Raw genomic sequence first — 23,937 nt, 5'->3', positions numbered from 1 at the left:
GGCTAATCTTCTTCGAGTTTCACAGATTCGAGATCTCGGTGTCTTATTCCACGAAAGTCTGCAGTTTAACTTACACATCGATGAAACTACAAGCGATGCAATGAGAATGCTCGGTTTTATGTTGAGAATGGGGGCAAAGTTTAAAAATGTGTTAACTTTAAAACATCTATATATTACTCATTAGTACGAAGTAAATTAGAATATATGTAATTCAACAGTATGGTCACCGTACTACAAAGTCCATTCTCAAGCCTTAGAAAAGGAACAAAATAAATTCCTTCAACTTTAAAATTAATATTTCCATTGAATTTATAAATTATAATAACTTACGTACCTAAACCAGACTTCTCAAACTTTCAGATCGAAGAGTTTTAACTGATAATTATTTTTATTCCAAATTATCAAATCTCCAATTGACAGCCCTGAATTATTGGAATTCATTTATATGAATGTACCTTATTTTTTAATGATATACTAATGTTTATAAGACAAGGTTTTATGCATAGCATAAAGGGTAACAAATAATTATAAGCAATAATTAGTCACCCGAAATAATAATACAAATTGAAAATATCTCCCGAGTATAAATAAATGCCGCCAACGGGAATTGAACCCGTGCCTTCTGATGTCCGGTCAGATTTTTCCAGATCTGGTCAGATGTCATATTTGACAAGTCAAAAATATTTCACCAATAAATGAAGATATCATATGTCTCAACGCAATCTAGTTAGAAATTTAGCACTAACAAAGCTTTTCCTACACAAATAAAGTTGGTTGTTTACAGGTGGAAAGAATATAATAATCAGTAATTGTTGATTGAGGTACTAGTACATAATGAATCATTTGGCGGGTTGGAAATAAGCCGACATAACTTAGTGGATACAGAGCACCTGACCGGATATCAGAAGGCACGGGTTCAATTCCCGTTGGCGGCATTTATTTTTACTCGAGAGATATTTCCAATTTGTATTAATATTTCAGGTGACTAATTATTGCTTATAATTATTTATGAATGTACCTGCCAGACAAACTAGAAGCAAATACACGTTTAAATGTAACAATAACCTCAACACTAATTCTAATTACTATATTTATTCACCAATTCCAAGAATACATCACCGCGCAAACAAACCTGTGAAGATATTATATATTTGGTGTTAATAATTTTGTTTAATTTAATTTGAGTTTCAAAAGGCAACTAATTTCAGACCTATTTGCTAGTTATTAACTTGTATTATTTATAGTCTTTTTAAAAAACGTTTTGTCTCTATACCTTCCAACGTTTAAATCACATACTCCTTAGTTTATTTGTTTTTTTTACACACATATTAATGACTGTATGCATGTACGGACATACTTGATATGTATATTATACTTTGCTTTATTTTTCAAGTACCTACTATTATTTAAATTCGATATTAATTACAGCGTTGGTATTTTGGCATTACGTATTAGTTGTTTTTTCTATAGATACAACAGACATTATTTTTCTTCTTTTTTTATTAAACTTCAGTTTTACTATACATTTCAGTATAATATATATATTTGTTTTTTATATACCTTCCGAGTAAATTATTTTTCTGTTTTCAGTCATACTGGTTTACAACAAACATGAATAATTTTATGCATATACGAATGAACAAAGTACATCCTTACTTTATATTTGAAACTTTGCTTTATTTGCAATATCAGGTGTTATTATTTGGATTTGATGTTAGCCTTAGTATTTGATTTTTTTCTATACAGTTATGCTATTATCCATGTATTATGTTACACTTACATACACAAATTGTCAATTTCCTCAGTAAAAGCCAGATATGAATAGTAAAAAAATAAATACTTCTCGCCGTAATACACAATGAAATAACTTAACTTTTATGAGACCGTGTCAAGCTTGGAGATATATCTCATAAAATGACTACGGTGGTTTGTTGTCTGTGAAGAATATCTCCCAAAATTGCCCAGGGGGTTAATATATGTAGTAACTATTTAGTTCATTTCTCGAAACAACATCAATACATTTCATTCAACAAAGTTATTTTCACGTTCTGATAATATTCGATTATTTAATTTTGGGCCAGTTATTTCACAAAACTTGAATATTCACTTTGAAATATGATGAATTGTTTAACTTCTGTGAAACACCTGGCCAATAGGTTAGCATTGTAATGACAAAGCAACCCACAACATCAACGTCATCAATTATGAATGTGTCACTTCTACGAACTGTTAAACTATCCAACTGCTTGATATATAAAACTATTTACAGTTATTTTGCTATTAATCGAAATTTGATTCCATCTGCTTTACCTGTATGCCGGTGCAGTTCTATGTGTTTTTGTGTGAATCTTCAATTCTTTTGATTTTTATAAAATTTGTTGCATTTATTTATGTTGTTTTTAATGGAAACGCAAGAATATACAGGGTTTTCCAATAAGAGGTGTTATTTTGAATAGCCCGCTATTTTGGTAGATGTTACTTTTGAAGCTGTCATTTTTTTTAACATTTGACAAGTAAAAACAATGTCATTAATAAAAATGGAATGATACACGCTTCAACAAGGCATTTAAATTATTAAAATTCACTATTATTAATTATTAGAAATCCATCGAAAAATGATTGAGTGATGAGGCCCATTTCCACCTCGGTGACTTCGTCAACAAGCAAAATTGTCGCATCTGGAGCTCGGAAAAATCATGAGTTATTGATGAAAGGCCTCTCTATCCTCAACGTGTGACTGTTTGGTGCGGTTTATGGTCCGGCGGAGTCATTGGACCTTACTTTTTCGAAAATGAGGCTGGAGCAACAGTTACAGTGAATGCCTTGCGCTATCGAGATGTGATTAATCATTTTTTATGGCCGGAATTGGATGGTATTGATCTGGACAACGTTTACTTTCAACAATACGGCGCTACGTGCCACACAAGCAACGAAACCATTGATCTTTTACGGGAAAATTTTCTTTGAATATCAAAATAACACCTCTTATTGGAAAGCCCAGTATTTTATAATTGAACAAGGTTTCAACGATATGCTCGCAAACGAAGGCTTGCCATGTCAGCAACTGTCCTGACTGCATTGGGTAGGTACCTACACTCGGCGATACTACCCGAGGAGGCCATTGATGTAGTTGTAATCAGTCAATGGAGGAGGCCCTAACTTAGTCTGTTGGTGCTTTGTGCAAGGACACGTCCAAATCTGTTGTTTTGGGATAATCAATATTTTGTTTTTGCGCATGCAAGAATATCAAAAGTTTTTACAGAAATTTCTACATTTTAATGAAATGCACGAACACATTCGTCAGTTTTAAATGGAAACAATTGTAAATGAATTTGTATAAAACTGGGTACTTACATCTAAATATGTGGATATTTTCAAAACGATTTTTCGGCTCTTAAGGAGTGAAACATTTGTATTGATTTTGATGCTATTTAAAACTGATAATAGTTCCTTTTGGCGAATCGTAAATTATAGTTTTTCGATATTTTTCCATTACTGGGCCATCGACCATTGGAGGAGTAATCGTTCCGAGGGGGCTCGGGGTGCTCGGGCTCACTTGTCTATGGAAAGTCTCGCTATATAACGCGTTCACAATTAGAGTAGGTATGTAATGAGTCTGATGGGAGGGTGAACGGAAATGAGATGGGGTATAGGAAGGTGGGGAAATACCTGGCTATTCAGAGCTGACACAACTAAAGCCATTTAGGGCAATAATTCGATACTGAGAGCATCTAAATCTAATATTATTACGTTTTATGAACGACAAATTCCGACTAGCCTGTTATATCCAGTTCGATGAATTTGTCCTTAAAGTTTCCTTCTGACCTTCGAGAGTTTCTTGATATCGCTGTAGTTAATTATTTTAAATACGTATCTATGAACATACTTAGAATAATGGTCATGAATATTTCTCGATTCATGAGAATTTTAAATCGTTTGTCCTTTAAATATTCTTACCTGCATATTAATCAAGATATTACCTTTATCAAACTGACGTAATATAAATACTAAAATCAGGATGAAATATGAAGAGTACAGCAATATTGTGACGTCTCTTATCTTATTCTCTATTATCTCTAAATAGTGTACAACAAACTCGCTATCCGCGTCTGTCTGTTTGTGCGCTTAGTTCTTCTTAACTACGCCTTGGATTTTGATAGGGTTTTCACTAATATTTATAAAACTTCTTCCGGAAGGTTTATATTGTGATGATTCGAATACTCACATAAAATAAACGAGACAAACGTACTCCAAAATTTTTTTTGTTTAGACTATGAGAAGATTTATTGACAGGCAGGCCGTAAACACGTTCCCACGGGAAGGGAGCAGAGATTGCGGGACAGTCGGGTTTTGAATTTGGAGATGAAGAGAGCTCCGAGAAATGAATTAGAATGATTGGTGATTTAAAATAATGTGTGAAATTACGTTCGGTTAGTGAATTCAGATGGTGTTAAGAAATTGTGAAATACTAAATTAAAGTGAAATATTATTGAATCGGTGTTTGTGTGAAGTGAATGTGGTTGTACTCAGTGAGGATAGAAAATTGGATAATTTGTAGAGCGCCGTTTTGTGAAAAAACCACCTCAGGGGCGCTAGGTGTTGTGCGATCGCGATTGTGTTGATTTAAGCGTGATTTCGTATACAGTTCGAACTAGATTACTTATCTTAAAAACATGGAAATAATAATGATAATGATTGCGTTTAAAACAGGGTGAACGTATTTAAAGGCAGGAAGTATTTGATCGGATTAGGGAGGAATTAACGATTGGCAAGATGGCGTTCTACCCATGGAGACGTAAACCAGAGAATCAAACAAATCATAAAACTCGGGTTCGAATCCTGGCAGAGATTAGGGAAGTACAATTGTATTTACAGAATTATTTAATTACCCTTTTATAGGCGTAGGGAGGGGACCAAAATTGAACAAATTGCAAGGATTTCGCTAAAAGGAGGATGGAATGCCGGTAGGGAGGAGACCGTAAAACTAAACTGATTTAGTGTGTAACCAGGTAGACTTCACGCTGAGAGTGGGAGATGGCTAACTGGGTGAGTTTTTTAATATTATTTATTAAATTTCAGAGGGCCCTTAAGGACGGATGCAACAGAACAACAGAAACAAAGTTTACAGCCCCTGCCGCCCAAGTAATGTTTCAAAAGGGAATGTGTCAATCAGATTATCTATCAGCTGAAAAAGGGAGACGGGCCAATCTCCTTTTCATATGTACGCCGAGGCGCGGTGTACAGTCAGTCGAAGGAGAAGTTTTGCTAGCGTATGACCGCCCGAATAGAAAGCGATCGGATGCAACCAGACAGAACAAAATGAATACTCTTCTTCTGTTATTTGACTTTCTAATTTGTTACTTTTCATCTGTTGTTTGACTTTCTAATTTACAAATTGGGATGCACAAGGAACAAATCTAGAGTCAAAAGGGGGAGATGGTAATCTCCGAAATAAAACTACCATCCGAACAACTTTTCTCAACAGGTTCCTTTCGAGAGGTAGGCAGCCTCTTTAAATTAAATGCCAAAAATCAAACCAATTGTCCGTTTATACCTACCTGAGAGGATAGGTATTCAATAGAAGTTACCCATACCTAATACACGAGGATGCTAGTATCCTCATGAAATAATTACTGGAACCAAATATTAAAATACAGACAGTCCTCATCCTAAATTTGGCATTTCGAGTAAACCTTACATATATCTCACATGATAATTGGCTGAATGGGTAGGCACACAACCTTTCGATAGAAGCGGGCTAAATGTCGACAAGATCGTCGTGTGTTATCTATGTTATTGACCTAGAAAGGGATGTAAATTCCCGACGACGAGGAATTTACAGCGTTTTCTAGAGGTGGCACGTAACTTAGGACCTTACGTGTCACATTTTCGCGACTAGATTCGTGACAAGGGATGTCATGGTTTTCCCCTTCTACACTCAGTAAAGTAGATTTTCCTGGAGGTGCATGAGGTTGGGGCAATTCTGAAATTGATGAGGAGACCTGGTTTTCTTTATTCTGGCGTGACGGTTGCCGATTTGGAACAAGGGGAGACCCGGCCGGTTGTGATATCCAGACACGCAGATATCGATCGCCTTGTTCAAATTATCATCCATCGGTTTTGTTTGGTAAAGAGGAGGAGCCAACTTTAGCTTGAACAAATTCATTCCCTTTCCTCTCCTTCCCCTCTAAAAAATAAAATCTAACACCTTGTTATACTCACATTACCCTACGACAGGTAGAATCACGTAGCTAGAATGAGGTTTATGAAATGGCTTTAAAACACAGCGGTAATAGATTCAACTCACTCTATCTCAAAAGAACCGAGGGGTACCACACACATACAAAGATAACTAGGTTTCTATACCGAGAAACAAAAAAGCCAACACAACGTTCGGTGAAACCTTTTTATACTGAACCGTCACGTGAAATGATTACGTTCAAGATCGTAAACCACGTAGACAAACTAGGGTGCACACACTTGAAAGGGTGTGTAATAAAGAGAGAGGCAAGGGCTTGTAAAGACGGCAGGGAGGACATTCCTACCCCGGATATACACGGTGTCCGGAAACTAGTAGTACAAGCGGGAAACTGGAGAATCTACACCACATGGGGAACCCCAAAAAACATAAAGTTTTTTGATTTGAGCATTTTCAAAAAAAAAAAAAAAAACAAAAAAAAATATTTTTCGGCTATTTTAGGGTTAAAGTTTTTTCTGGTGTTTAGGGTTGAATAACAGATGTTTTAACCCTGCAGAGCAGAAATATTTTATGATTACACCGGGTTAAATGAAGGGTGATTTCAAAATAATGCTTCAAATCCGAGTTTCTTCATTTGTTTTACTTTCAAACAGTTTTAATTAGTGGGTACTTTGATCTTCAGTAATAATTTATAAGAATTTGATTAAAAAAAAAAAAAAAAAAAATCAACTTCAAACTCGATTTACTCGATAACGAAAGCTCAAATAAAAAAAATTTATACTACAAAATCGACTCCAAATGTGATGTAGATTCACCAGTTTCCCGCTTATACTATGAGTTTCCGGACACCCTGTATACATAACCAAAGCCTTATGGAAAAGTTACCTATGGGACTTAAAGAAAATTTATCGTAGAAAGAAGAGAAGGAAAAGTTTGAAGAGGACAGATCATTACAATATGTATAATACAAAAATATTATTTTTATCTAAAGTACAGAGGAGTCGAGCAAGGCTGGGTACACGTCAGCTATTACTAAAATACTGTCGCTATCCGCGTCTGTCTGTGCGCTTAGTTCTTCTACTCTACGCAACGGATTTTGATAAGGTTTTCACTATCACTTAGAAAATTTCTTTCGGAAGGTTTATATGTAGGTATAATACGTGTATATTGTATTTATAGAAAGTAGAACAAAGTCGAGCAACGCCGGGTACAGGTCAGCTAGTGGTCAGCTAGTGGTAAAATAAAGTAGCTATCCGCGTCTGCCGGTTTGTGCGCTTAGTTCTTCTAAACTACGCAACTAATTTTGACAAGGTTTTCACTATCATTTAGAGAATATCTTCCGGAAGATTTATATATACCTACGATACATGCATTTATTATTTTTCTTCCTAGCTCCTAAAATCTTCAACCTTATCCCTGAAAACCTAAAAACCGTGAGTCAATCTCATTCCTTTAAAAAACAAATTACGAAATGGATCCTTACAATACCTATTCATTCTACACTCTATCAATTTAATCACCTTTCAGACAAAACATAATTGATTTATTTATTGATTTATTTATTGTGAAAAACAGTATAATCCATTTACATTTCACAAATAACAGTTTATAAATTACAGTTTATAATAAGTAAGTACATACATTTATTTGCATGGGTAAGTACATCAATACTATCTGATTAACCAGATTTGTTAAATAGTATGCTTATTGCCGTCTTAAATTCGCTTTGGTTCAAATTGAAAATGTCAATCACCGAAGAAATGTGATTTAACAAAGTAGTTATTCTTCCCAAAGGCATGATCATTGGTAGGTTGGTCCTGCCCCTTGGAAAAATAAATAATCTGTGCTGTCTAGCTCTGATGAAATTATCAGGGACATGAAAAGAAATTCGTTCCAGAATATCTGGATTGCAAATGTGCCCATTTAGCAGCTTGTGCGCCACTAACACCATTGCAATATTTCTCCTAACGTCTAGACGTTCTATCCCCAGCATTCCGGCAAGAAAATCAGAGGGATACAATAAAGGGTAATATCCGAACTCTCGCATGTAGAGGTATCGCATAAACTTTTTTGGCACCTTTTCTACATCATTTGAGTAAAGGGCATCTTCGGGTCCCCATATTATCGATCCACTCTCAAGAATGCTGCGAACCAGAGTAAAATAAAGCATTTTTATGACTGCCGTATTCGTAAAAGATTTCGAATTACATATAACAAAACCCAGCATTCGCATTGCAGAGTTGCACACCGAATCGATATGAGTTCGAAAAGTCAGACGCGTGTCAAAAGTGTTTCCTAAATCCTTCGTTATCGAAATATGTTTTAGAGAGGTACCAGACATTTTATAGTTAAAATATAAAGTACGCTTTGCCCTTGTAATGCACATAATTGTACACTTACTACTGTTAAAATGAAGTTTATTTTGATGACTCCACTCTACTATACCGTCGATATCGATTTGTAGACGAATGGAGTCTTCATTTGTCGTTATAAAGGTGTATAGTTTAATGTCATCCGCAAATAATAAAAATTTTACAAATCTTATAAACATCCCTATGTCATTAATAAACAATAAAAATAATAGTGGTCCTAAATTAGTCCCTCGAGGGACCCCAGAATTTGTGGCGTAGAGTTTCGATGTGAACTGCCCGTAAACAACGTATTGTTTTCTGTTAGACAAATAATTATGAAAGAACAATAATATATCCTTATTCCCTAACTTAGCGGTATAGTACGTACATAATTAATTAGTGTTATCTATTTACTAATAATTTCTCAAATTTTTCTTCTTCTAATAATTCTCTAACTTCTCCATTCTCTTCTTGCAACCCAAACTAGCTTTACATCATTTTTCTTATTTCTCTATTTTATATTATAGTAATGTATAGATTTTATGTCCGCAAACTGTAAAATTCACCCGCCATAACACAGGGTCAACCCTAGCATGGAGGGTGAAATATGACAAAAAACCACATGTTCTCTCTAAATCATGTATCAATAAAATAAAATATTTAAAGAAAGCAGAAAAAATCTAGCAACGCCGGGTTCACGTCAGCTACTAGACACTAAAATAAAGTTGTTCAAAGAATACCAGGTGGCCAAATATAAAACATTATAACGCCCTTCGTCAACTTAGCATCTATATTATTATGTTGATCTTGCGAATTGTTTTGAATATTATTTGCCTAAATCATTTTTGCACATTTACATGTAAACAAGAAATAATATTGTTTGAATCGGATGGCTGAAGTGACTTGCACCTCTGCCCGCCTGGTAAAATCTCTTCAAGTGATCGGTAATCCGGTTAAATAAGGGACGGCAGACCCTCAACGAACGAATTGATAGGTTTCCTGTTAAACTTTTTAAAGAGGAATGTATTGTCGCGATGTCGGAACACGTGTTCATATAAATCATAATATTTTCGCATTTTGTCATGGTGCAGGTGCATGAACAAGTATTCTGATATATTAGGAAGGCATCAAAAGTTTAACAGCAATCGGCCTGCAATCCCGTTTTTAACTGGATTACAAATAATTTGAAGAGATTTTTAAAAAAGCAGCATTACTCATTTTTTCTCCGTGCAGGATGGGGCGAAACGCCGATTACGGTTGCTTCGTTCCGTTGGTGGCTCGGCTCGCGTTTCTGTTCGAAAATTTATACGCACCATAAGAACACCCTTGAAAGGGTTAAAACAAGGCCAAATAAGTACCTAGTTCCACTATCACTATCGTTTAGGGTTTTCACTATCATTTAGAGAATTTCTTTCTTAAGGTTTACATATAAGATACATGCATATTATATTTATAGAAAGAAGAGAAAAGTCGATGTTTTAAAATCAAGTCGTAAAAATATATTTTCGGGCACTACATTGCTAACGCTGGCTAAACCTCATGAGATACATCAAAATGATTTAGTACGGAATTGTATATCTTTAAAAGACGTACAGAAAAGTCCGCGATAGTACCTATATGTCTATTTTTATTTATTTATTGGATGATTTGTATAGCGCCGCTTTAGTGAGACATCACCTCAGGGGCGCTTTACAGTTGATGCAGGTATTACAAAAAAAAATATTACAAAAACAAATTGAAATTAAGTTAAATAAAATGAAATACAGAAACAGGTGACACGAAGATGGAGAATGTGCAGCAAGAATCCTAGGTGATGAGGAAACTGGACTAGCTGCTGCAGCGAGAGAGTGCACCGCGTCCACCAACAGTGCCAGCACAAGGTTCGTCATCCGTCCAGGTATGTGTCTGATGCTAATAGAGCGCTGACACAATATCCTCTCATAGATACCAGACCTTGGCAGCACCGCTGTGACATTCGACGAAGATAGAGGATGGAGACTCTGCAGCAAGAATCCTAGGTGGTGAGGAAACTGAACCAGCTGACCAGCGAAAGAGTGCACCGCGCCCACCAACAGTGCCAGCACGAGATTCGTCATCCGTCCAGGTATGTGTCTGCTGCTAATAAAGCGCTGACATAATATCCTCACATACATAACAAACCTTGGCACCACCGCTGTGACGTCCGGCAAGTCCATCTCCATGTAATCTTGTTCCTGATGATTATGTTAGTGTTGCAATATGCCCGCAATAAAAGGCGACGGTCGGGATAATAAATTACCTTGGGCACTTGTTAGGACTTTCGAGGACGGATGACGAGTTTCCATTGAAAACATCTGGCGTACCTACAGTTACCGATTCTCGTCCCAAGTTCAGGGAATTTCGAATATTTTTTAGCATAATTTTCGATTATTCATTTTTAACACACTGTACTCTAATCACATTACTATAAAGTTATGATTACTAATTGGTAAGTTAATTTAAAATGTTGATTCACTGATTTTTAAAATAATTTCAAAGGGATGTTGCCTCATTTCCCTTGAAAATACTAAAAAAACACAAAGCGGTTGGAAGACGGCATGACGCGTCCGGCTGCCACAAAGGGCGCTATACTCGCTATCTCACAAGGCTAGCATTACACTTGTAAGTTTTTTCGTAAATTTACGACTTCTAGCCAATGGGCATCTTGCATTTTGAAAATCCAATGCGCCCATTGGCTAGAAGTCGTAAATTTACGAAAAAACTTACAAGTGTAATGCTAGCCTATGGATAACCCCCACCAACGCCGGGTACTCGTCAACTAGTTGTCGAATAAGCTTAGCCCGTCGTCCGACTAGCTCGGTATCGGGACACTGCGCAGAAAATTCCCACAGAATTTTTTCACAAACCGTAGTGAACTTTCCTTTCCTGTAATTATTACTTATTATCATCACTCACTTATTTTTGTAATAATCACATCTACCAAACCAAATAATCACATCTACCAAACCAAACCATGCACATGGTGCACAAAGCACGCACAATTCACTTCTTGCAAAATATAGGATGCTGAACAAAACACAAACGAATAAATAACATGACACATGACATGTCTATGATTTTCCGTTATACAGCCAAAATTTATATTATATTAGTCATTTGAATATTTGTACTTATTATCGATGAAATATAGAACTATTTATTGTCGATTTAACAGGCCACTAATCTATCTGTAAGAACTCCGAGAGGAAGGAAAGAAAAACGTCAATATAATTTTTTTGTTAAACGAATAATGATGAGGACCTCACTTGGTTGTTTAGCTCTTATTTGACAGTTTTATATGGTTAGGTTCATAAATAATAATAACAAAGGGAGATGTGGCTTGGCGTGTGGTAGCGTGCCGCCTGTCTCTTAGCTACCACCAAACTGCCCTGAATATCAAAGCGGTTATCATATGAAAGTTATGCGTTTGTTGTGTTGGGACGCCGCTCGCATGCTATCATTTTAAGTAGTGTATTTTTTATTGTTTCATCATCAGCATACAAAAGACAAAATGCTTTCAGATTACTCAAATTCACACCCAATCCCACCTCTTTCAATTCTTGCATACAATTTTTATTTTTATTTTAATTTTATTTTATATTATAGAAATAAACAGTACACGATTTACAGAGATGAAACAATAAACAGGAATAAGATACTTCATGTTGTTTGTGTACCTATGATATGTTTCCTTGTAATGTCTGCTAAGTGGTATGTTTATTCCTTAATTACCAGGTGACTTGTGTAGTTTATAGGTGTGTGTGTGACGTGTGTAATGTACGTGTGAGTGTTTGTGTGTGTGTATCTGTATGTATGCGCATTGAATACTTTAAATTATTGACACGATGCCACGTTTGAATTTGGGCATTGAATCCTAAAAAATGTCAATGTTAGAGTTAAGACAAATATTATTTAGAGTATGAAGAGCTCGGTTAATTGGCAAATTAGATGCTGCATTTGTTTTACAATTTAGCGTGTGGAATAGCATTGTATGTCGCGTACGTCTCAAAGGTATGTTAAAGTTAATAAGGGACAGAAGTTCAGTATAGTACAGTACAGTATAGATTGAATAACCACGGTAACTTAGTTAGTTAGTATTATATTCTTCGTTGACTTCCAGTTAAATGCGTTTTAAAAATCCAAAAGCTTCAATAAGTTATTTCTAAGTGTAATTGTCCTGTTTGGATCTTACCACTTTGCATTTCGTTTGTATGTAAATTTATTTGTGTGTTTACCATTTCCGGTCAATCCTGTCAATATGGTAGACGTGTTAGATAGTACCTTTTTATTCCGCCCGAGCGCATGAGCGTTGCGAGCTTCGGAGTTATCAATATTATGCGAAGTCTATTTGTTGACGGAACTACTAGGAAATTAATATACTCGTGGTAGTATAACTTGCTACTTCATAATTTTCCTACCTCCAACCTACGTCATTGAATTTAATATCTTTTAATAATAATTAACCCTATTTGTGAAACAAGTTTTAATTTAATTCAGAAAACGTGTTGGGATTATTTAATGTACGAGTATGTCGTTGTGTACGTAATTAATTAATAGGTACAACACAGGAAGGAAACACAGCACCTCAAGTCAGGGTTGGAACTGAATCCAGTCGGTCCCTTATTTATATAACAGTGGTATAAGTCCGAACATTGCATTTTTGAGATAAGTATTCAGAAATTTTCAGAAAAAAGACGACACAATTCTTAAAAATATTATCATGGCTTTAAAAGCGAATACGTCATTGCTATACTACAGTGTTTTCCAATAAGAGGTGTTATTTTGATATTCAATCGTAAAAGATCAATGGTTTCGTTGCTTGTGTGGCACGTAGCGCCGTCTTGTTGAAAGTAAACGTTGTCCAGATCAATACCATCCAATTCCGGCCATAAAAAATCATTAATCATCTCTCGGTAGCGCAATCCATTCACCGTAACTGTTGCTCCAGCCTCATTTCCAGCTACATGACTAGCTGTATTAGAATCAGACATATTATAGTAAAATTTGTTAAGGCTGATGATAATGGCTTAGAATGAGTTGTGCCTCACGAATTATTTTAGCTGCAGAAAGAGTTGGTGGCAGAAGTTTGTCAGGGACATAATTAAAGCATCTTGACTAGCTGGTGATGTTGATTATAATTACTGTGTATCTAACTTTGTAAGAGGCAGAAATATTTATTTTTTTGTTTTTTATTTGTTGTTACCCGTTAAAACTGAAATTACTTTTATTCAAACAAAATTATGAATGATTCGTAATATTGCTTTGAAGCATAAGTAAAAAACTAAAAAACATTTGCGCAATAATAATTGCATGAAACCGAATTTTGTCTAATAATATACTCTTAGAACGATATAGTTTTTAGTTTAGTTTTTTTTAGTTTTTTTTATTAGTAAAAAAAGATACACGAATTACATAATATAACAATTACATAATATAATTACACAATATAGTAGGTTATTAATTACATAATATAAGTAGGTATTCGATGTACCCCCATAAATAAGCAGGGCTTGTGTGTATGGGGGTGTTGTTATATTTGTTTATATTTGGTACGATTCAGTTCAACTGTTCGGAATACTTTTTAAGGTGGCTTTTGAATTCGTTTATATTTGCATTCATATTTCTAATTTTTTCTGGTAATGAGTTAAAAAATTTAACTCCGAGATATTCATGGTTGAACTGTCCTATTGTTTTTTTACATTTAGGAGTAGGAAGTATTGACGCTTGTCTAAGATTTCTGTTATTTTTAAAGGGTGCAATTTTATTTTGAATATAGTTTTTATAAATTTGTAATGTTGCATGGTAGAAGTATAATGCACTTAATTTTCTGACCTTAAATTGTTTGAATAAAAGTTCGGACGAATATGAATAGGATATATATATATTATAATATATATATATTAATATATATTGCATAACAGTTTCCCAAATTTCGTAAAACAATGCTTTTTATTTTTTATTTATCACTAAACTGATTTAACACAGTAAAACGAAATAATCAAACAGCTCTTCTGAAAAAATAGTATTTTGAGTTGTGCCACTGTTTTTCCCTGGGTGAGATATATAAGATCCTCTTATACACGTTGCCCTGAAAACAAACGGTACAGGCGGGAAAATTGTGAATCTATATCACCAAAAATTTAAAAAAATCGTTCTGAGCATTTTTTTAAATTTATTTTTTGCTTTTTTTTTGGCAAATAAAGGGTTTTAAACTGTTGAAGCCGGGCGCGTATTTTCTTTTCCGTGTGCTATATGATGCAGTACATACTAGAGTTTAAATAGAGAATTAGAACAAACCCGTGCGTGTTTCAAGCTTAGAGTTTCAATATATTGTTTCTCTAATGGTACGTATACATTTGCGAATCTTAACACGAACCGAGCCACGAATTACGGGAAAGAAACGGTTTGCGGTTGATTTGTTCCGTTCCTATAAGTTGAGGTACAGTTCGGCAGTTCTGCTCGAGTATGTATACGCAGCATAAGGTTGCAAGGCAGTACTGCCGTACCGCCTCCTTAAAGACGCCCTTTCAAAGACAATGATTTTTTTTTTAGTTTTAAAAAATTCCAACTTTGGACTCGATTTATTCGAAAACGATGGCTCAAATCTAAAAAAGGTTTACTATGAAATCGACTCAAAATGTGACGTAGATTCATTTACCAGTTTTCCATTTGTACCAACAGTATCTGAACAAAGGTTATAATTATTTTATTAGCTATTCCACCTTATTGAAACATTATTAAATGCTTTATTGACGTAGTTATATTTATTGAAAAAAATACAGGAAGTTCTTATTTTTCAGCGACTATGTAAAAAATGTGAACATAAAAAATATTGGTGTATTTAAATAAAACATTAAACTTTTCTATTAGGTACTTTTGTATCTAGAGGGAGGATTTTGTGGAGTGTTGTTGCAAATTAAATTACTTTATCAATTAGTTACTTTGTCCGAATGTGGTTTTATATTTTTATGTTATTTTGATCCGATCTAGTGTGATGGATGCCCGGTCTAGTATTCCGTATTTTTTACATTTTCAATGAATTGTACATTTGGTAGGTCAAAACTTAATTTTTTTAAAATTGATTCAGTGTCCTGGGCTGGTTTGAGTTGGTTTCGCTAGTACCCACGTTCGATGGTTCTCCATCATTGCCTTTATTTAATTAACCTCGTAGAATTTCATATACCCATAAGAACTACTCGTTCTAAAACCCTGTTTATATATAACAATTCCAGGATTGAGCATTTCAAAAACTCGCTTGTAACTAGATTACATAGTTAGGTATGCAGATGTAGTGGACCTGTTTAACTGCACATAATCTATGTACAAAAAGACTATACTATCATATCTTCTTAACACATTGTAGTCGGGAGCTTCAAACAATAGATTCTAGCCTATAGCGGGTGTTTTTCGCGATTAGCGCAAAAATATATCCTCATCCCTTTCGTTAGTATCTGAAGACATTTTTGAAGGGTAAAAGAAAATATCAATTAGATAAATTCCACTTAAAAACACGTCTGTTTTGTAACTCTGTATATTATAACTAAAGCACGTGTATATTAGCGCCACTCTATCTTCACAAGTCACGAGTGCCGGGAATACATCCAATTGCTAAACAATTTTTGTGTTATCTCTCATTCAGGAAATGATTATTGTAATAACATCCTCGGGATTATCTCATAAAAGTAAAGGTCCAATGAATTTATAACACGTCATTAAAATATAATAGGTACTCATATTCCCAGTACAACTAACAAACAATCTTTGAAATTTAACACGGTAAAATTGCCTAATTATTGCAAGAGTATGTGTGTACATAAAAGAAACAACGGCTTATCTTTTTTGTTATATGTGTGTGTAGTTTGTAATGTCTTCAAGCGTTTAGATTAAATAGTCACGGGAAACAATAATAATAATTTTCCTTCCTCGCCTTTGAAGTGGAGTCGGCGTAAAGGGTATTTTTACCCGTCCCGCCGATAAGCACCAGTCGGCCGCGCGGGTAAAAATACCATTCCCGCTCATAGTGTGTTTAATTATTAACTCTTAAACTCTACCACTCTGGGAATGTAATTATTCCTACCACGGGGTACTGAAGTACCCCGGACAGAAAAGAATTAATAAAATAAAAGTATTTGATATTTTTTAAAATATTATTTGTATTATGGCAAAGTAATAAGAAAAGACAATAAAATTTATTAATAAAAACTACTAGACATTTTTGTCGTCACATGAAGGACAGATTTTGTATTGATGGTCAGCACAAATATGGCGGCGACAGGTGTTACAGACAGATCGTGATTTTCTGTGCTTTGTGCGCGGACAAAAACAGCAGCGACCAGGTTTGAGATTATCAGGGACCGGCCTATGATCTTCACTATGAATATTCAAGACTGCACGTATAGTTTCTCTGATATCCCGGGATAAACTTGGCTATTGTAATTTTGCTCTCATATGAGACTTTATGAGTGCCATTGACAAACTCTTAAGAAATTCACACCGCTTAGTTATTTTCTCTTTATCAATGTTAGTTGACAGCTTGAATAAGACCCAAGAGTTAACACCAATGGCATTTAGCAACCCGTAGAAGAGACACATGGGCCACATTTTGGTCTTCCTGGACGTTGAGTACTTCTTACAAAGTTGGTCGAACACATCCACCCCGCATTTGGTTTTATTATAGAAATGTATTATTTCTGGAAGATACACTTCATTATCCTTGTCAGGGCTGTCATGCATGGTGGACAGCATGATTACAGCTTTCTTTTTAGTTGACATCAGAGGATAATACGACAAAAGTGTGAGAGGTCCGTCGTAGGCAAACATTGAGGTGCATCTTTCTCAATTTTTAATGTCCAAGTAAACAGAAGGAATTTCTCGTTTATTCTTCTTTACAGTTCCAACTAATGTTATCCCTTTTTCCAGTAACTTCTTGGCCGTAGGTATAGACGTGAACCAATTGTTACATGTCAGGTTTCTGTTAAGACCTTGTACGGGAGCAGTCAGTTCCATAACATTATTATGACATTTTCTGTACAGAACTAATGGAGAATCTAGCACACGAACCAAGCGCCTATCTTCTTCATTTATACCAGCCCCATCATTGTCAGGCACTAAATACTCTTTATCTCCTTCCACTTGATCACCGTCTTAATGAGATACGACTTCAGAATGGTCCCAGAAATCCTCGATAACACCGTCGGGCTCATCTTCTGAATCTTCTCCTAGGTTTAGCTTTTCGTCGTTAGAAACTAACAAAGCAGCTGCAATTTCACCCCCCCTCCAAGATTTCGAGTACAGTAACAATACAGACACCTCATTACACTGCATACACTGTCATTACATTCATAACACATTATTAGTCCATGAATTTATCGTTAATGGGCGCAGGCCCTCTCTATCAACACTGTACTCTAGCCATTATCACAAAGTAAAGTAAATCATAAATAATGTGTAAACTTACCAGAGAGATGTCCAAAAACAACTTCAGTAATTCAAGTATAACTGGAAGGAAGAACTCACTATTCCTACCACGGGGTACTGGGGTACCCCGGAACACCTGTGGACGCGACTGCACTTGCCGGAAGGTCGAGGCTTACCGACGTACTTACGCGCCAATTATCGAGAGTAGATTAGCTAGAGCGATTTTTGCAACAGTGCAATATTGTCAAAATTTTTTTATATTTTAAACACCAGGGGGGTACTCCAGTACCCCAGGTAGGGTTTAAGAGTTAATTAAACCTAAGTCTACTAATGCTTGTTTATAATATTTTGTATGTACCTACATGTATCTCCTTCCATAGCTTGTATTAATTTTATACTTTCTGTCCTCATTTTATGATCAAATGCCACGGTTAATTGTTATTCTGTGACGTGTAATTATTGTGTATGGTATATTTATACCTTTGATATTAAATAAATAAATAAATTGCGCAAGTAATATTTTCCATTTATAGATGAGAAATTTAAATATTTTCATGTTATTCGTAATTTAAAGTTTGTTTGTTTTTAATTAAAAAATAAAAATAGTAATGATTTCCGGAATCGGATGTTTTCACTGCGTTATTTCTTTACGAATATAAAACAGATGTATTATATGATCCGGAACGTCATTCCGGTTTGCTCTGGTTGAAGCCGAACATTATCAATGATGAAGAATGCATTGGATTGACCTTTGTGGTATTGCCAAGAGTTATTGTAGGTAATATTTATCTTTCTTTAAAATATATATTAAATGTTGATTTTATTTTTGTCTTCGTCTTTTCACGTTTCATTGAGAGTTAATGGTAATAATATCTTCTTCATTGATTAAATAAAGTATTAAATTTATTTTATCATCTGTATTTCTCACAGTCGCACCTTTTATGGTTATTTTGTAATTTGGGGTCTCTAAGATGTTGTTGAGGTCAGTTTGTTACTAATTTAAACGGTGTTTTATAGGTGTGACATAATAACTAAACGGGATATTTAAAATCCGTGATTATCATTTATTGTTGTTGTCGTGAAAAAGATAAAGCGAATCCTTAAAGGTTAGGTAATGTGAAATGGGTCAAATGGGTTTTAGGGTCAAATTTCGTCAAGGAATTTAGATAACCATTATTTATTGTCAAATTTATTTTTGTATACGTCTTGCAGCGCATGTTACTCGCGCAACTGCATTGCTTGTATACAGCATATTTCAAACTATTTTTTTTAATTAACGGTAAACTTATGTTTACAAGACAAGGTATTTATGCAAAACACAAATGAAAACAAATTATTAGCCTGAAACCCAAATATAAATTGAAAAAATCTTCCGAGAACAAATAATTTCCTGTCGGCGGCATTTATTTTTTTCGGAAATTTTTTCAATTTATATTTGTGTTTCACACTAATAATTTGTTATTTCAAACTAATTTTCCCAAAAGAAAATTAAAGCCAAATTATTAAAAAAATTATGAAAGAGTGAGTTTTTTTCGAAATAATGAATAAAAACAGCACTGTAAAACTGTTGTCCCCTTTTTCGCAATAGCAAGTTGGCAAAACAATAGCTTGTTTCTCAGTGACTTTTCGCAAGGATATCAAAATTTGTAAAAAAACGGGTCAAATTATTATCTCACATGGAGACTGGACAAGTAACATCTGCACAATGCATTGGCGTGATCCTAACCTACATTTATCAAAATGTCATCTGAAAATAAATAAAAATTTACTTTCTCTGCCAAAAACACGTTTGGTTTCACGTATCCATATAGTTGAAGGTACAGACAGTAACATTGCAATATGTCACTTGTCCTTGCCGGTACCTACTCACTTACTTCACGTGGTGTGACCTACTACTGAGCTATAGCGAAAACCCTCCAGACCCGCCGGGTTTCACCAATACATATAGTTTTTTTAATAATAAATTATTTATTAAAAAAGAAATATAAGTATATATTTATTATTTTCTTTTAAGGGGAAGCTACAAACCAAAAATGTGTATATTATTGGTATACCTTATATTGTAGGTAATGGGCATTAAAATCGCTTGACAAACGGAGTCTAGAAACGTTCGATTTCAAGCACAAAACTGGTTTTTATTTATTTTGTAAATAATTTTATAAGCAAAAAAGTTAATCAAATGAAACTGCTATGGATAATCTTAGCTTTAATAGTGTTTTTTAAAGTTGTTTCCTTTACGCGTTCATACATTTCTATTGAAAACATATTTTTTTAGTAGTTTTTTATTTGTATTCTACTCAAGCAAAACGATAGAAAACCTTCAATTTATCTAAAGAATATTTTTTGGTATTCATAATGTACACCAATTGGTTATAAAGATTAATCAAAATAGTTATTTAGCATTAAGCTTCGCATTAATAGAGACAATGATATCCTCACTATGATCTTCACTCTGATCTCGGATCTCCCGTGCTGAGGATTTAATTTACAGAAATTTAATAGTATGAATAATATAAAGTATTTATAAATAGTGTTTTTTTTTTCAGAAATAATTATAAAATATATTAGCGAAAAGAACCTTTATAGAACTTGAAAATTAACTTTTGAAATTTTATGAATTTATCAAATTTTGTGAAACAATCCGCCCTAAGACACCCGGAAATTTGGTAGAGGGGTTTATAGAATCAGGAATAATTTCTCATTTCGATCTTAAAAGCGTTTTGTAGCGACTGACATAGACCAATATTGGACAAACGTCTGGCATTCATACAGGATTCTAGATCATACAAATTTAAACAAAATAAATGCACAAATGGGATAGAATTATTATGGTAAAAGGGTCTTTATTATAGGTAGGTACCTCCTTTATCGCTTTTCAAATTTAAAGCTAATCCGAGTTATATATATATATACATATTTGGTGATTGTTTTTTGTTGTCGTTGAAAATAGATTTTACGGAAATCAGATTGGGTAGGTACTAGGTACACTACATATATATTATTTTTATATATACACCATACTAGATGGGATACTATATATTATAATATTATCTTGCTGCCATTTCTAATGTTCCCAGTGTTGTAATTTCTGCAGCATCAAAAGGCATTTTCACCAAAATTTGTACTGGTTTTTATCATTTTTATACAATCCATTTCGTTATTTTTTCACTTTATTTAGGTACAATATCAGATTAGGTACTAAAAGTCACTACTGTACACCACAATGTTACTAAACTTCGCATCTTATATCGGTGAGGAAATATTGCTTTAACTATTCCTCAGGCGTCCTCAACTTCTTCAACCATTAATACCACTCTCTAAACACTCCTTGCATTAATAAGAACAAACTGTGTGAAATTCATCAAGTAGTTTTGAGTCCGTAGGGTACACGTATACAGACATGGTATTTTATTTAAATAGATTTTCCTTGTGTGTACGCACGAGTGTGACATTTTCAAAATTGAAACTAATGATATTTGTGTGTACTTCGATAATACGAGGCATATCCAGAAAGTAAGTGTACTGAGGCTCTCACGACCGAATGAATTATATTTTCGATATGTTGGCTACACTTACGTGTAGCCTGACTCTTCCCCTCCGCAACGAGACCTGTTCAAGGTCAGTACGTTGAGAAGTGTCAACGCGACAACACGTTTCGTGAAAAATGTCAATCCAATCTCCCGCCAAATGCGAAAGACGCGGCATCATCCGTTATCTCGTTTGGAAGGAAAAACCTCCGTTTGAGGTTTATAATGAGGTTAAAACTGCATATGGTGATAAAGCTATGAATTGTACGAGTGTGTACAAGTGGTATCGCGAGTTTAAAAACGGTTCTCACCTATTCACCCTCCACCAAAAAGTTCAAAACCACAATTTCAGCCAAAAAATCGTGGCATCCGTGTTTTGGGACTGTCAAGGCATAATTTTGATTGAATATCTGCCTCAAGTGGGGACCATCAACTCTGCAAGATACTGTGAGACCCTAAAAAAATTGCGGAAGGCGATTCATAACAAGAGGAGAGGCATGCTGACAAAGGGAGTCAGCCTGCTGCACGACAATGCCAGACCACACACGGCCAACGCCACGAAGGAACTGCTTGCTTCGTTAAAAATGGGATATCCTGAACCACCCCGCGCATTCCCTTAACCTAGCACCTTCAGATTATTATCTCTTTACCTCCCTGAAGCTGTACATGGGTGGAAAAAGTTTTTAACCGACGAGGAGGTAAAGGAGGAGGTGGAAAAGTGGACGAAGGTGTTGGCGGGAAACTACTTCGAGGAAGGCATCAAAAAGTTGATCCCCCGCTTCACCACCTGTATTGAGAGGAATGGCGACTATGTCGAAAAATAGCTTACATATGTACTACGGTAACCATGTAATTTTTTTGTTTCAATAAAAAGATTTGTAACCTACAAAAATTCAGTACACTTACTTTCTGGATACGCCTCGTACTTTGCTTGTAATAAAGCATTGTAATTTCCTTTTTCGTAAATGTGTGATATTTTCAACATTGGAACTGATGTACCATCATAATATATCCAATCTTTTAAAATCAGGACAAACGATAAAGTAACTACCAATAACATCATTGAACAAGTTGATTGTATTTGAAATGTGTAATATTTTTTGATTCTGCAGAAACAAAATTTCTCACTTTTCTTGTTGACAAATTGTTATGTATATTCCTACATTTTTGACTGGTATAGATTAGTAGACATATTTGAGGTAACATGCAAGGTGTCCTGCTGTGCAAAGTTCGGGAGGTGATTCTCCATGACAGTACAAATAAAAAGGATTAATAACTTTTTTCGAAATTCCAAAGTTTTGAGATAGTTTGTTTAATTGTTCATGCAGAATCACCTCCCGATTTTAGGCACTTTACCCCCGTACACAAGGAGAAAATTTACTGATAAAAAATATTGCCAATTTATTAAGAATCTTTTCAACTTATTCGTTATCCGGTTAAAAACCGCATTTCAGGCCGAATGAATTGATAGGCTTCCTGATAAGCTTTAAGTAAAATACTAATGTTTGTCGCGATGTCCGAACACGTGTTCATAAAAATCCTAACATTTTCGCATTTCGTTTTTATATATTATTGAGACAAATGCACGTATTCCGATGTTATAACGAATTTACTAAAGGTTATTGGGAAGCGGGCTGCTGTCTAGTTTTTAATCGGATTACCAATAATTTGAAGAGATTTTAAATCTTTTTTTAATAAATCAGCAAACTCCATGTACAAATCTCTAAATAGTACAAAACAAAGTCGCTTTCCGCGTCTGTCTGTTTGTGAGCTTAGTTCTTCTAAACTACGCAATGGATTTTAATAAAATTTTCACTATTATTTAGAGAATTTCTTCCGAAAAGTTTACATAAATGATACATGCAAACTATATTTATAGAAATGAGAAAAGGGTAGATGTCAGCTAATAATATCGTAATAATATGAAACCAGGAAAATTCATTTTCATTTACAATTTTAAATTAAAAGAAAAATTTCTACGAAACACAAAATTTTTAATATAACAAAAATAATGTTATGAAACTTATGCAGAATATTTTACCAATGTATTTGTTGGTTGCTGATATCCAAATGAAACTCACAAACAAACACCACTCTTCACAGATAATGAACTATTATATTATTGTTTACAAGTCATGGACGTTCACATGCGACTACTGATAAAGCAATACTGAATCAAGGAATTGAATTACGCAGGAAAACGACTCTGCAATTTAAATTAAACGACGCCATATCTTTGATATGATTCGATTCTCACGGCCAATGTTGATTCAATTATGAATACCTTGTTTTATCCGGTAAATTTATTAAACGTAACGTATGTTATAATCTACGCGTTCATAGATGGCGTTAGTTTTATTTTATTTTATGAAAATACTCTTTTTACGAGTTATGATTTACAATATCAAGACGATTTATTTGTTTG

General features: G+C 34.5%; 1 protein-coding gene across 1 annotated transcript in view; it reads right to left on the bottom strand.

Moving 5' to 3' along the window:
• The window catches only part of LOC149410634 (putative fatty acyl-CoA reductase CG5065), a 53,208-nt gene extending 29,537 nt beyond the window's left edge, over window positions 1-23,671 (bottom strand). Inside the window, exon 1 of the mRNA XM_089648116.1 lies at window positions 23,554-23,671. The gene's annotated coding sequence lies outside the window, so the exon portion shown is untranslated. The remainder of the gene's footprint in view (window positions 1-23,553) is intronic.
• Window positions 23,672-23,937: the final 266 nt, after the last annotated feature.

The sequence above is a fragment of the Hesperophylax consimilis genome, chromosome 27 (assembly GCF_061612785.1).
Source record: "Hesperophylax consimilis isolate HC1 chromosome 27, BYU_Hcon_1.0, whole genome shotgun sequence".
NCBI classification, from domain to species: domain Eukaryota; kingdom Metazoa; phylum Arthropoda; class Insecta; order Trichoptera; family Limnephilidae; genus Hesperophylax; species Hesperophylax consimilis.
Note: the sequence above shows the minus strand (reverse complement) of the source record. Positions and strands in the feature narration are given on the sequence as shown.